A 12674-nucleotide genomic window follows, 5' to 3' on the forward strand; every position below is an offset into this window, starting at 1 on the left:
ATATAGGCGCCTGTGATTATATGCAGAAATTATATTGGTCCCGAATCTCGCTGTTCTGTCCCCGTTTTATCATAAGGTCACCGCCAGTCCCGACTTGCGATTCTCGGACACCAACTTTTTCTATACCTTGGCCTCGTGAAACTCAAGAGACTAATGTAACCGCTGCGGTAAAGTGTTTTACCTAAATACCGCCAACATTACGGAACTTGTACTTTATTGACAAAAACATTACAAAGGAAATGATATCCTCTCTTCCGCAAGGCCTCTCTGGAGTAGACAAAAATTAGATGCGTGCGGAAGAAGTTATGGCGGAAGTTTAGAAGAAGGGGAACTTATATGGGGGGATGGGAAATGTTTTACTGTCACATTCTAAAAGAGAGAAAATATTATACTTCGTAGTATTGAATGTATCAAACAGCCAATAGGAGTATAGCCTTCCGCCGAATATCTAAAAAAACGCACAATTAAACAAAGCACATTTCTATATAGCGAAATGTATTCTTTCAGCCGCTGTCATGCCCTTATTCCCCTTCCGCACTTCCGATTTCTCTTTCTTTTTTCTCCTCTTCTTTTTTCTCCTCTTCTTCTTTCTCCTTTTATTCCCTTTACCCATTTCCCCAGCATCTGTCGGTAGCCAGCCGGTACTTACACTGGCTAACCTCCCTGTCTTTCCTCCTCTTTGTCTCTCCTCTCCTCTCTCCCGATGAGAACTGGCAAAGCTTGTCACATTTAGCTCCAGCTGCTTAAGTACTCTCCCCCATCCCCCTTTAACAAATACGAGAAAGAAGCGATCATCAATTGTCCCTGTCTTGTACCAGCTGATTCCAGCTTATGTCTACAAGTTTCCTGATTTCATCACACCACCTTTGCTGCCGATACTCATGCCGTCCTCGACTGCACCTCCCTTCCCTTTGCACCCATTCTATAACTCCAATAGACCACCGGTTTATCTGCCTTACATATCACATGGACTTCCCATCTCCATTGTTTCCCCTTAAGAGGAAGCTTTAGCTCGGGGGCTCCTATCTAAATACATGTAAAAGGAGAATTCGTTTTTCTCAGCGACCACCGCACCAAATTTGACGAGGTTTGTTGCATTTACAAGAAAAACTCAAAATCTAGTGACTGTTGGTTTCGAATTTTTTGAGTTAGATCGTGAATTTTTTATTAAAAATTCGCAAAAATCGAAAAATTTCAAAAAACGAAACTATCATGTTTACAACTCTGTAACTCAGCAATGAAACATGATATCACAATTCTGTGAATTGCATCTAATAGTACATCTAAAGCGGACAAAATTGGTATGTTACACATGAATATAAAAAAATTTAATCATAGGGACATACAACGTTTGCAAAACCGTTGTAACCAACGTAACAAATTCACGTAAGATGTAAAATGACACACTGAATTTGTCCGCTTTCAATGATCTAATGGATGCCGTTTACAGAACCACGATATCAGTTCTTGATGCAGAGCTATGAATTTGTAAACTTCGTGCTTCTATTTTTTTCAAACGGTCAAATATTTGAAAATCGTGTTAAGAAAATTTAAGCCCTAAATCGAAATTCCGCTTCCAACCGTCACTAGAATTTAACTTTCTCTTTCAAATGCAACAAATTTCATCAATATCGGTGCAGGGGTTATGTCAGAAAAACGTTTTTGCGTTTTACATGTATTTGAATAGGCCGCGTCGGAGTTGGGCCCGAGCTAAAGCTTCCTCTTAATGCCAACTAGAATGTCGGCTACCTCCATTTGCACTCTGATCCACACCGCTCACTTCCTGTCTTTTAACGGTACGCCTGTGATTTTTCGTTTCATCGTTCGTTGCACGGCCCTAGTTTAACCAGTAAGTGCAAGCAAAATCCAAGCAGCGTTTTGGTCTCGGCTCAGACGAAAAACTGTCGAGAGACGATGGGTCCCCAAAATCAATAGCACTTCAGATCCGTCAAAGTAAGAGCCACTCATGTTTCTGATATTTCGCTGTTGATCCCACGTGGTACGCTATACGCTTACAGCAAGTGGATGATCCAATGAACTTTCGTTTTGCCTTACCGAGCATCGATGTCAAGGCCCGAGCTATTTTTTCTACTAATATATAGCTGGACATTTCTTATAAGCTGCAGTGCAGACGCGCTACCGCGCATCAATGTCAAAACAACCACAAAACTTTGAAGCCTGCAGCCTTTGCCTGTGCGTGGCCCCGAACATGCCGAAAAAACAAGCCTTAATAGTAAATTGCGCCTTGTTTTTGTCATTTTCTTTATTTCGTGCAGTCTGAAGCAGCTGTACATATAGCTGCAGTATAGCGAACATTTCTTTGATTGAGAGCTTAATTTTGAGTCACCTCGCATCCACATAGCTTATCTACAATGGATATCGCATCCATGCATTGCGGCCAGCCACCCGATACTCTTTGTGACGCAAGCATTTTGGTCAGCAGTACAAACATGGGTATAGATTGTAAATTTCGTAAGAGCAAAGATTGCCTGTATAGATTGTAAATTTCATATGAACAAAGATCGCCTGTAGCTGTCAGTATGCAGAAACATACAAGTTAGCCTACACTAGATAACAGAATTTGACCATTGCCTATTTGCTTGGGACAACAAACAATAGATTTCCCTTGGAGATAGATTACAGACGCTACCAAGTCACTGTGCTATCATCGGCAATGAATGTGCCGACCAAGTTGCTCGTGCAGGAAACCAAGTGCAGAAAACCTCCTATCAATGCCGCTGTCTAGGACAGATGCTGCAAGGATGTTCCTCCTACTTGCACGACAGTGCACTATATCAGAGTGGAATGAACCACAATCTATACACTCTGTATCCAACCTTAAGCCTCTGACTTTCACCAAGACTTCCCCGAAGAGACGCGACCCTTTTGTGTAGGCTATGGTTGGGCGTCGCCTTTACCAATGCCTACGTGTTCCGCATAGGGGTGGCCGACACCGCAGCATGTGGCGATTGCGGCGACGCGGAAACAATTCGTCATCTTCTTTGCCAGTGCCCGCAGTAGACTGTGCAGAGACAATCGCTTTCCGTCATGCTGAACCAGTTGAACGACTAGCATCTGTCGGAAAACCTCTGTCGGGGAAAGAAGAAAGAACATCGCATCAGAAGGCAGTGCAAGCGCTACTGCGCTTCTTGAGATCCACTGACCTGTGTGAACGCCTGGGATTGGAACGCCTTTTCTGTTACCTGTTTCCTTTTTTCTCTTCTGTTTTCTTCTTTTTTTGTTCCTTTTTTTTCTCCTCTCACTCTTTGGCGTCTTTACAACCCCATATCCCCCGCCCCAGTGCAGGATAGCGAACCGGGAGCTGGCCTCTAATTAACCTTCCTGCCTTTCTTCTCTCTCTCTCTTTCTCTCTCTCTCTCACACTCTCTGTACCTGCACCCCATACATTCGGCAGTACTTCATTTGGCGGCCAAGCGCGAGATCGAATCTCGGCCGCGGCGGCCGCATTTCGATGGGGGTGAAATGCAAAAAAACGCTCTTGTACCACGCATTGAGTGCACGTTAAAGAACCCCGGGGAGCCAGAATTAATCCAGAGTTCCTCACTATAAGCATGCCTCATAACCAAATTGTGGTTTTGGCACATAAATCCCCAGAATAAAAAAAAAAACGCGTTGTTGGGCTAGGTGGTGCGTTGCATTAAGAAAAACCAGCCAATAAAATACGTACACAGAAAGCATACAAGAATACAGGAAAGAGGCTGGACTACCAACTGTGCAGTTGGTAGGCCAGCCTCTTTCCTGTCTTCTTGTATGGTTCCTGTGTGCGTCTTTTTTTGGCTGGTTTTTCTTATTGAATGTGCAAGGTTTGATCTATGATAGTGGAGGGAAAATGTTACTTCTTGTGCAAAAAATAACCATTTGTCATGAAATTGCCGCACTATATGTATTTAAACATCGTTACACATAGTTACGGCATTATTCAGACCTTGCTTGCTTCAAGCAAGGCGCCTTCAAAGTACGTGTATGCAAACATCTATTCAGTATAGCGATATTCAAATAATAGTTCCAAAATCTAGACCAGACGTAGACATAAAAATGACGTGCAACCCCTCCCCCCCCAAAAAAAAACAAAAACAAAAAAAGCTCGCTGCTCAAGAGCATTTCAACCGTTTCAAAAATGTCCTGGGATTGTGCAGTCCGAATCTGTTTGTTCCAGCCTTTCTCGCATGCTTGGTATACTATCGCGCACACGTTTTTCACCTGGAAATGTAAAACTGCTGTTGTACAATTCACTTTTCCTTTTAAAAACTGTGATATTGCTACCTTTTCTGGGGAACCACAACAATTTCCAACACTCTGGGGCTTTCTAGATTACAAAAGAAGACTGTCCATTTGATTGTCAATGCTCCGTATGACGCACACACAATGCCTATCTGTAAAATCTAATACCTGTTATCGACTTGCACGATCCTTTACTAATGACAAGCTACAAACAACGGATTAAAACAAGCAATCTGTACTTGAAGAAATTCGCTAACCTGACAGAAAGAGTGAATGTTTATGATATGCGCGGAATCACTTTTTGGTTTTCGCCACGGACTCGACAAATGATCGCATATGCATTGCCTGCTCTTTTAAACCACCAGCATTGTTTACTGTAGTGCTGCTATTGCTTCTTTTATGTCATGCAGAAAAGTTAAGTATTTCCTTTTTAGTGTTACACTTTTAGTAGTATATTTCACATGTATAGTGTTTGTCATTGTACGCTTGTCGCATACGAACTTTTTCTTTTGCCCTGTCAAAGTGCAGTTATCGGGTGCAGGCCCCGCCAAGCCTTCTGTGACTTTTAGACTGTGCCCCCAGGAGTTTTGTGCATGCTATACATGTACCATAATGCCGAATTAAAAATGAATGAATGAAATGTCGCCGCCTTTCATCATTAAGAAAATATACTTCAGAAAGGCAATTTCATGGTGCTGGATTGAATATAATGATTTCTGATATTCTATCTTTCGGGGCCTCTTCTCTGGGACACTATCATAAGGATGTTGGTTCAGCTGTTGTGGGATACATATCTTAATCAGGATGATTCTCTAGCTAAATTGTTAAATTTTATCTGACCTCATTCTTTCAATTATTCAATAGTGCTTCTTTTTAGACTCGTTTTATGTTTTTTATTAATTCACCCGATTCTTGGCCGATCGCTCATAGTCGGTATAAGCCACTCAGTGAAACAAACAGACAAACAAACAACAAACAAACAAACAAACTAACTAAGTAACTAACTAACTAACTAACTAACTAACTAATTAACTAACTAACTAACAAGCTTCTGCTCTTGCCATAGGTCCGAATGGTTTTCAGGTCTTTCGATCGCTCGCTCGCTCGCTCGCACATTGTTGTAGTGGACCTTACCTCGGTCCCTATACCTACAATGCTGTCCATGGACAATTAGGCATACTGCAAGTAATGTTGCACTTGCGGAAACGCGACCAAACTAACTTTCTTCGTTTTCTTCCAAAAACAAACAACTGAAGCGGCTCGCGTATATTCTTAGCAATGCAGGAATTATTGATCTCCTAAAAGCAAGAACATTTATGTAAAAAAAAAAAAAACGCTGAAGCTTTGAAGTCAATAAGGCTCCACGATCTAAGAGCCGTTGCTACTAAAGTCGGTGACAACCCAAGACAGTACACCGCTGTCCTACTCAAACAGGATTTGTATGAGTGTGTTGACCATTTACATTCATTCATTCCAGTGGCATTGTGACAGAGACGAATTCGTTTATGTATCAGGTGTTTCACGGGAACTATATTTTGGAACGCGAGTGCAAAGAGTGCAGGCGCATTATGGTTTTGGGGGAAGAGTTGTCCCCGAATATAGTTATTCCGTCTTACATATGCAGAAGGCGAAGCCTCAAAAGGTAGGGGTGTCAAAACCAGCAGTAACGCTTGCATCCTTCGTAACGCTTGCATCCACAGATTGAAATTTCAGGGCCGCAAACGGACAACAGAGAAGCGCGCAGAGCGCTAGCTTGCAACTGAATCTTCATTAGACGGGGTGGGAATTACCAAGTTCCACTAATGACCAGCCAAGGGTGCCAAGGCTACGTCGATCACGAGACGCATTCGCTTTTCTCTCCTTTTTCACCTATATAAGCGCATAAAACCATGCATATGGTCTTCACTGTCCTTATTCGATCTTATCTGCTTTTTGTTTCCAGTTCCATGCACATGTGCATTCCCCGTGATTGTCCCTGCTCTGCGCAATAAAGATTCAGTATCGAGACAGCTGCACATATGTTTGCTTCTCTGTTGTCCCTGCCCATTTTGCGATAACATTTCAAAACAAAACTGACGCACAGTTGCCGAAAAATAACGCAAAGGTCCACGCAAGTGGCTGTCGCATACGCGCATACATGAAAGATATCGAAAGCGCATGCAAAGAAAACAGCGCAGCTAGCTAGAATATCGCGCTTCATCAAGCGCTCCTGTCAAAAGTCACCTGAGGGACCGTCCCCAGGTGGCGACGCCCCAATGACTTGCACATCGTGTAGACCGGCATCGTGACGGTAGCTGCCGCTTCTCCTTACGGTTTCCAGTATTCGCGGCGACGTTCCACGCGGGGAATGACACTCATGCTGTCCCGCCTGTAGCATGTTGAAACAAGACAAGCTGTCGTTTCTCCCAAGCTGACTTGTAAACGGGCGCACGAACACGATACACGTGACGTGCGACGCGCCAATGTAGCAAGCATTCAGGTAAACGCATCTCACGCGACAAAATGACAGGCGCTTCGGATATGGAGGACCCTGACAGTTACGGGTCGCGCTACAACGGTGCCTCCCGATGGGAGGAGACAGGTGCTGCGGTGCGGGCTTTTTACAAAGCCAAATAACGCGCCGCCGAGCAGCGAAAAAGTGGCGGCCCCTCCGCTCCCTCTCGTGGCTGGGGCGGCAGCACCGATAGCAGCGCTGGCCGCCTGCAACAGTGAAATATGGCCGATGTCTCCGATAAAACAAATCTGCCCCAGCAGGGGACCTCTCGATAGCGTCCCGCAACTTTTCTTTGCGCTGGTGCGGCGCTCACTGCAGCGTCGAGTTTTATGTGCGTATCTACGTAAATGTATAGACGTCCACCGGGGAGAGGGGAGGCTCTTGAGGGAGGAAGCTTTCCGAGCGCTGAGCGAGGCTATCCGGCAATTAGGGTGTTAGTGCTCGCAAAAGGATGGCCCTGTCTGGCAGTCCGAGAGGCGCGCGTTTGTTTTCGGGACGTGCCCAATAGCTCAGCGGAGGCCTCCGGGACGCGACGTTTCTGCCGCGCGACCGCTGCCGGCACCCGGCGGTGACAACGCGTGTCCTCGTGCGAGACGCTCTCGCCGGTACGCTCGGATCGTTGCAGGCGCGCTTCCCCTTATTTGCCCCAACCAGGCCCGCGCGAAGACCTGGCACATGCGTCATCGCCGAGGACATCGCAAATTAAATTGTGCCCGCCGAGAAAAGAAAGTAGTATCTCTCGCTAAAGAAATGGAACGAAGGGGAAACGTCCTCTAATGCTAACCAGTACTAACAAGTTGAGGCATTTTATTCTATATTATTTTATTGGTTTATTAGTATTATTATTTATTAGTATTATTATTCTTATTTTCTCGTTTTCCCGCACATTAGTCCGCCGAGACGCTTTAATGTGTGGAAGGCATTGTATATATTGTTGATGCTTGTGGCATAAAACATCATGACATACCTCTTTGTTTTTACCATCGTCGTCGTCGTTATTGTTGTTGTGGAGTTTCACGAGGCCTAATTAGCTGAAGGTTAAAAGTGGCCGCTTCTTAACTATAATGTATTCAGGTTTCTATGTCGAGACTAGACGGCCCAGTGCAGTTGGCTTTGCTGATGATTGACTATTTAGCTACTTAGGAAAAATAGGCAGCAAAGAAAACAGCGCATAGAGCATTCCGAGAAATGACACGGAAGTCATTGCGAATATACAGCAGTTAACTATAAGTAAAGGGCGAAAAAACCGGCAGCTACAACGTCATGAAGATAGAAATGCGTTTCCGTAAGTTCACGGACAAGCATTTAATTTTAGTGCCCTTGACTTTGCCGTGGGCGCTGTATTGACCAGCGCAGTGTGCCGCTCCAAGTTCTTATTTTGTCCCCGTCTTTTGGCAATGCGACAATGCCGGCTGTGACCTCAGGTGATCTAAATAAGGTGCATTAACACTCAGTAACTGAAGAGTCGACATCGTGTTCTCCGCAGATTCAATGGCACGAGTTTGTTTGTTTCAAAAGTGAGAAGAAGAAGACGTAGAAGAAGAATTTCTTCAGCTGCACACCATGGTATTGCATTCCTATCCCCCTTAGTGGGGGCGAGCCATGACAGAGGTTGATCGTCATCATCATCATTTTTCTAAGTTAGTTTGAGCTATACTCAGGCGGAGTTTCGCGAAAGGAAGCGTGCGTAGTCCATGTACAATACGACGTTACATTCTTTGTGCACCTTTCTTTCTCCTTTAACAGCTCGCCGGTTTACGTGCCATCTTTTGAAGCTCGTGCTCGCCTGTGCTCGCTCGTTTTCTTTCTTTTTTTTTTTTCGTGAGTGCTGCAGGCGTCGAAATGGCCAGAACCAATGGCGCCCCGCCTGTCCAGATGCGTGGACACAAGAAACGTGCAGGAAGTTCTGCGTGTCCCGGAGAGGGTCGTATACAGCGCGCTGGCAAATCACCTTACGCGCCTCGTGAAAGCCTTCTTAAGCTTTTCTCAAATCTGAACTACGCAAGGGGCCCTCGGGGGACAAGGAGGATGGCGCGGGGGACCCGCCGGCAGCCGTATATACAAGCTGCGAAGGCTGCTGGCAGCAGCCCGGGGCCATCGTAAAGCTGGCCGACACTTAACGTCAGCCGGGGCGTCCACCGTGGGACCCCTTGGGCGCGCGCGCCGCCGCCGTGTTTGAGCGCCGTGATTGCGCGCACGCCGGGCCAGGCCGACGCTCGTAACCCTTAAAGCACGCGGGATAGGCTTGTTTCAGCGGCACGGCTAAGACAGCCGGCTGCTGCCCTCCTCCCTCGCTGCGTGCGCGGGTCCGTGTACGCGGGCGGTTTATGCCGGCTGCTCCCATAAACATTGCACGTCGTAAAGCGAGGGTGCCTTGCGGAAGACCTTTGACTGCCCCCTGTGCAGCCAGCACCACCCGAGCGGTCGCCGCGGCTGCCGCGCGGTGCACGCGTGCCTGTCCGGTGGTGACCAGCCCGGCGCCGATGGTGCTCCGAACGAACGCGCACGTTCGCCACCTCGATTAGCGCTCATCTTAAGCGCTGCACCTTGAGGCTGGCATGCCTGAAAGACTCTTGACGGCCCCTGTCACCTGCTGTGGCATGTGGGTTGGAAGACGCGCGGTCACCAATTTGTGGTGCAGTAAGCGGTAAATAGACGGGGCGCGCGCCCATGGGCAAGGGAGATGCGAGAATAATGCGCCTGGGTACAAATTGAGACGCCCACTCAGTATTGCTCACGTGATAGGACACTGCAGCAGGTTGTAGTGGGCTGAACAACCTCATTAAGATTAGATGCAAATGCTTGTGGCTGTGGTCGAATGCTGTCAGTTATTCGTTTGACTGTTGGATCACAGATGTGTGATTAGCCGTATAGATTATTTCATGACTGTTGAGCAATGGGAAGATAGCCACATCAAAGTCAACTATCCCAATACACAGTTAATAAATTAACGCTACCCTTTCCTCAAGCCCAGTATGTTATCAAGGCTAAGTTGTAAGTATACGTGGAAGTTCCCAAAAGCGAGGCATATGGAAGCCCCCCCCCCCCCCCCCCCCATGACGCGCATATATACCAGTATTCTTTCACACTTTTGTAATAATGTTGCAAGTGTCCGTTACCATATAGTCTTTTAATGATACTAAATGTTGCCAAATAACTTTGCTTATACCCACAGCAGAGCATCAGTGTACTTCAGTATAGCCAGCGCGCCGTGGTCACCGTGGCCGGAGCTGCTAGGCAGCATTGCACGCAATTATCTTTCGTCACAAGGATCGATCACACGCACGTACATGCGTGTCTGCGTGTGCAGTAAATATGATGCTGTTGGAATTCGAAATATGTTGTTGAGGTCGGAAGTTAAACAAAAGTCGGTGGGACGATTGGCATTGGAGGGCCACGGTAAAACCACAAATTATGCAGTGTAGGGTGGCATGACCTGGCCCTCTTTTGAGGTCAGATAAGCGCACAGCAACATTAGTTTGGAGCAAGACTCAGGCACTCTGATGAAAAAATATGGAGGCTAAAGTGCACTAATATGTTCTCAGAAGTGAGGTTAGGGAATGGAGGTAGAGGTGAAAAAAATGTTGGCAACCAAGTAAAATTGAAAGTGTAAATAACAACTCGGAGTCATTAAAAAGAAAGTCAGCGAAACGGAGACCGTAAATTCGATGCAGATGATGGAAACAAAGAAGACCATGAAAATTTACAAGAACGACTAGAAAGAAATCATGAGGTAAAATCTGTACGATAGCACAAAGGGCAGTGCCTTGTTATTTGAGACCTGAGTTGGCTGGCTGAGGACAAAAACAGACCGGAGCAAATATTAGCAACAGGTGAGGCATACATGTGTCGGCTGCAGCAAAACTCCCTAGGGAAGGTACACCTTGCAGAAGCGCTGAGATTCAGAGCGGATTGAAGCATTAACTGGTCAGCAGTCGAGGTAAGCAAGAGACGTTTAGATTACTGGTGGGAAAAAAAGCAGGAAAGATATTGATAGAACTGGAATCGTTACATGCGTAGGCAACTGTACAATATAGAGAAAGATGTTTTCATGAAGAGAGAAAGGATCAGTGAGAGATAGGCGAAATGCTAGACTTCTATGCCTGTATATAATACCTGATTATAGCCCAAGCGAGCAACGGGACTATTTGTCACTGTCCCGTTTCGAAGATGTCAATAGCAAACATCAGCAGCCGCACGTGCGACTTTGGTCACTGCCTCTCGAAGTCACTCATCCCACAGCTGCATTGTGCAATTGTGAGCCATGTGCAACTTCTAAGCCAAGGTGCAACTTCTGCGTTTGGCCTACTTACTCTTCTGTCGAACTCGACTGCGTTTCCCTTCTCGTGGCACCCATTCTGTAACCCTAATGGTCCACCGGTTATCTAACCTGCGCATTACATGGCCTGCCCAGCCCCATTTTTTTCTCCTAATGTCCATTAGAATAAAGACTATATATGCCAGTTTGCTCTCTGATCCACGTCGTTCTCTTCCTGTCTCTTAACGTTACGCCTAACATTCTTCGTTCCATCGCTCTTTGCGCGGTCCTTAACTTGTTCACGAGCTTCTTTGTCAACATTCAAGTTTCTGCCCCATATGTTAGCACCGGTAGAATGCATTGATTGCACACATTTCTTTTCAATGATAGTAGTAAGCTGCCAGTCAGGAGGTGACAATGTCCGCCGTATGCACTCCAACCCATTTTTATTCCTCTATGAATTTCCTTCTCATTATCAGGGTTAACTATGAGTAATTGACCGAGATAAACGTACTCCTTCACACACTCTAGAGGCTGACTGGCGATCCTGAACTCTTGTTCCCTTGCCTGGCTATTGATCATTATCTTTGTCTTCTGCATATTAATTTTTAACCCCGCTCTTACACCTTCTCTGTTAAGGTCCTCAGTCATTTGTTGTCACCCGTACCCAGTGTTTCTGAGCAGGACAATGTCATTTGCAAACCGGATCATGCTGAGATATTCGCCGTTGACCCTCACTCCTAAGCCTTCCCAGTGTAATAGCTTGAATACTTCTTCGAAGCATGCAGTGAATAGCATTGCAGAGACCGTGTCTCCTTGCCTGACCCCTTTCTTTATAGGTATCTTCCTACTTTTCTTGCGGAGAATCAAGGTAGCTGTGGAATCTTTGTAGATATTTTCCAAGATACTTACGTAAGCCTTCTCTACTCCTTGATTACGTAATGCCTCTATGACTGCTGCTATCTCTACTGAATCAAATGCCTTTTCATAATCTATGAATGCCATATAGAGAGGTTGATTATACTCTACAGATTTATCGTTTACCTAATTGATGACACGGACGTGATGCATTGTAGTGTATCCCTCCCTGAAGCCAGCCTGTTGTCTTGGTGGACTCAAGTCTTGCCCTTATTCTATTGGAAATTATCTTGGGGAATATTTTATATAATATTGGAAGTAAGCTGATGGGTCTGTAAGTTTTCAGTTCTTTACCGTCTCCCTTTTTGTGGGTTAGTATAAGGTTGGCATTCTTCCAGTTCTCTGGAACCTTTGAAGTTGTGAGACATTTCGTATAAAAGGCCGCAAGCTTTTAAGCATGACGTCTCCTCCACTTTTGAATAAATCGACTGTTATTCCTTCTTCTCGTGCCGCTTTTCCCCGTTTCATGTCTTGCAAGGCCCTTCTAACTTCATCGCTAGTTATAGAAGGAGCCTCTGTCACCTGTTCATGACTAATTAGAATGGAGGTATCGTGGCTGCTGTGGGTACTGCACAGGTCAGTATAGAATTTTTCCGCTGCTTTAACTATATCTTTGAAATTGCTGATTATATTACACTGCTTGTCTTTCAGGGCATACACTTACCTTGTCCTATTTCAAGTTTTATTATTTATTACTGCATTGACCTTTTACTACTTCCTTAATCTTTCCCACGTTATAATTTCTAATATTCCTTACTTTCT

The sequence above is a fragment of the Dermacentor variabilis genome, chromosome 1, assembly GCF_050947875.1.
Source record: "Dermacentor variabilis isolate Ectoservices chromosome 1, ASM5094787v1, whole genome shotgun sequence".
NCBI lineage: Eukaryota > Metazoa > Arthropoda > Arachnida > Ixodida > Ixodidae > Dermacentor > Dermacentor variabilis.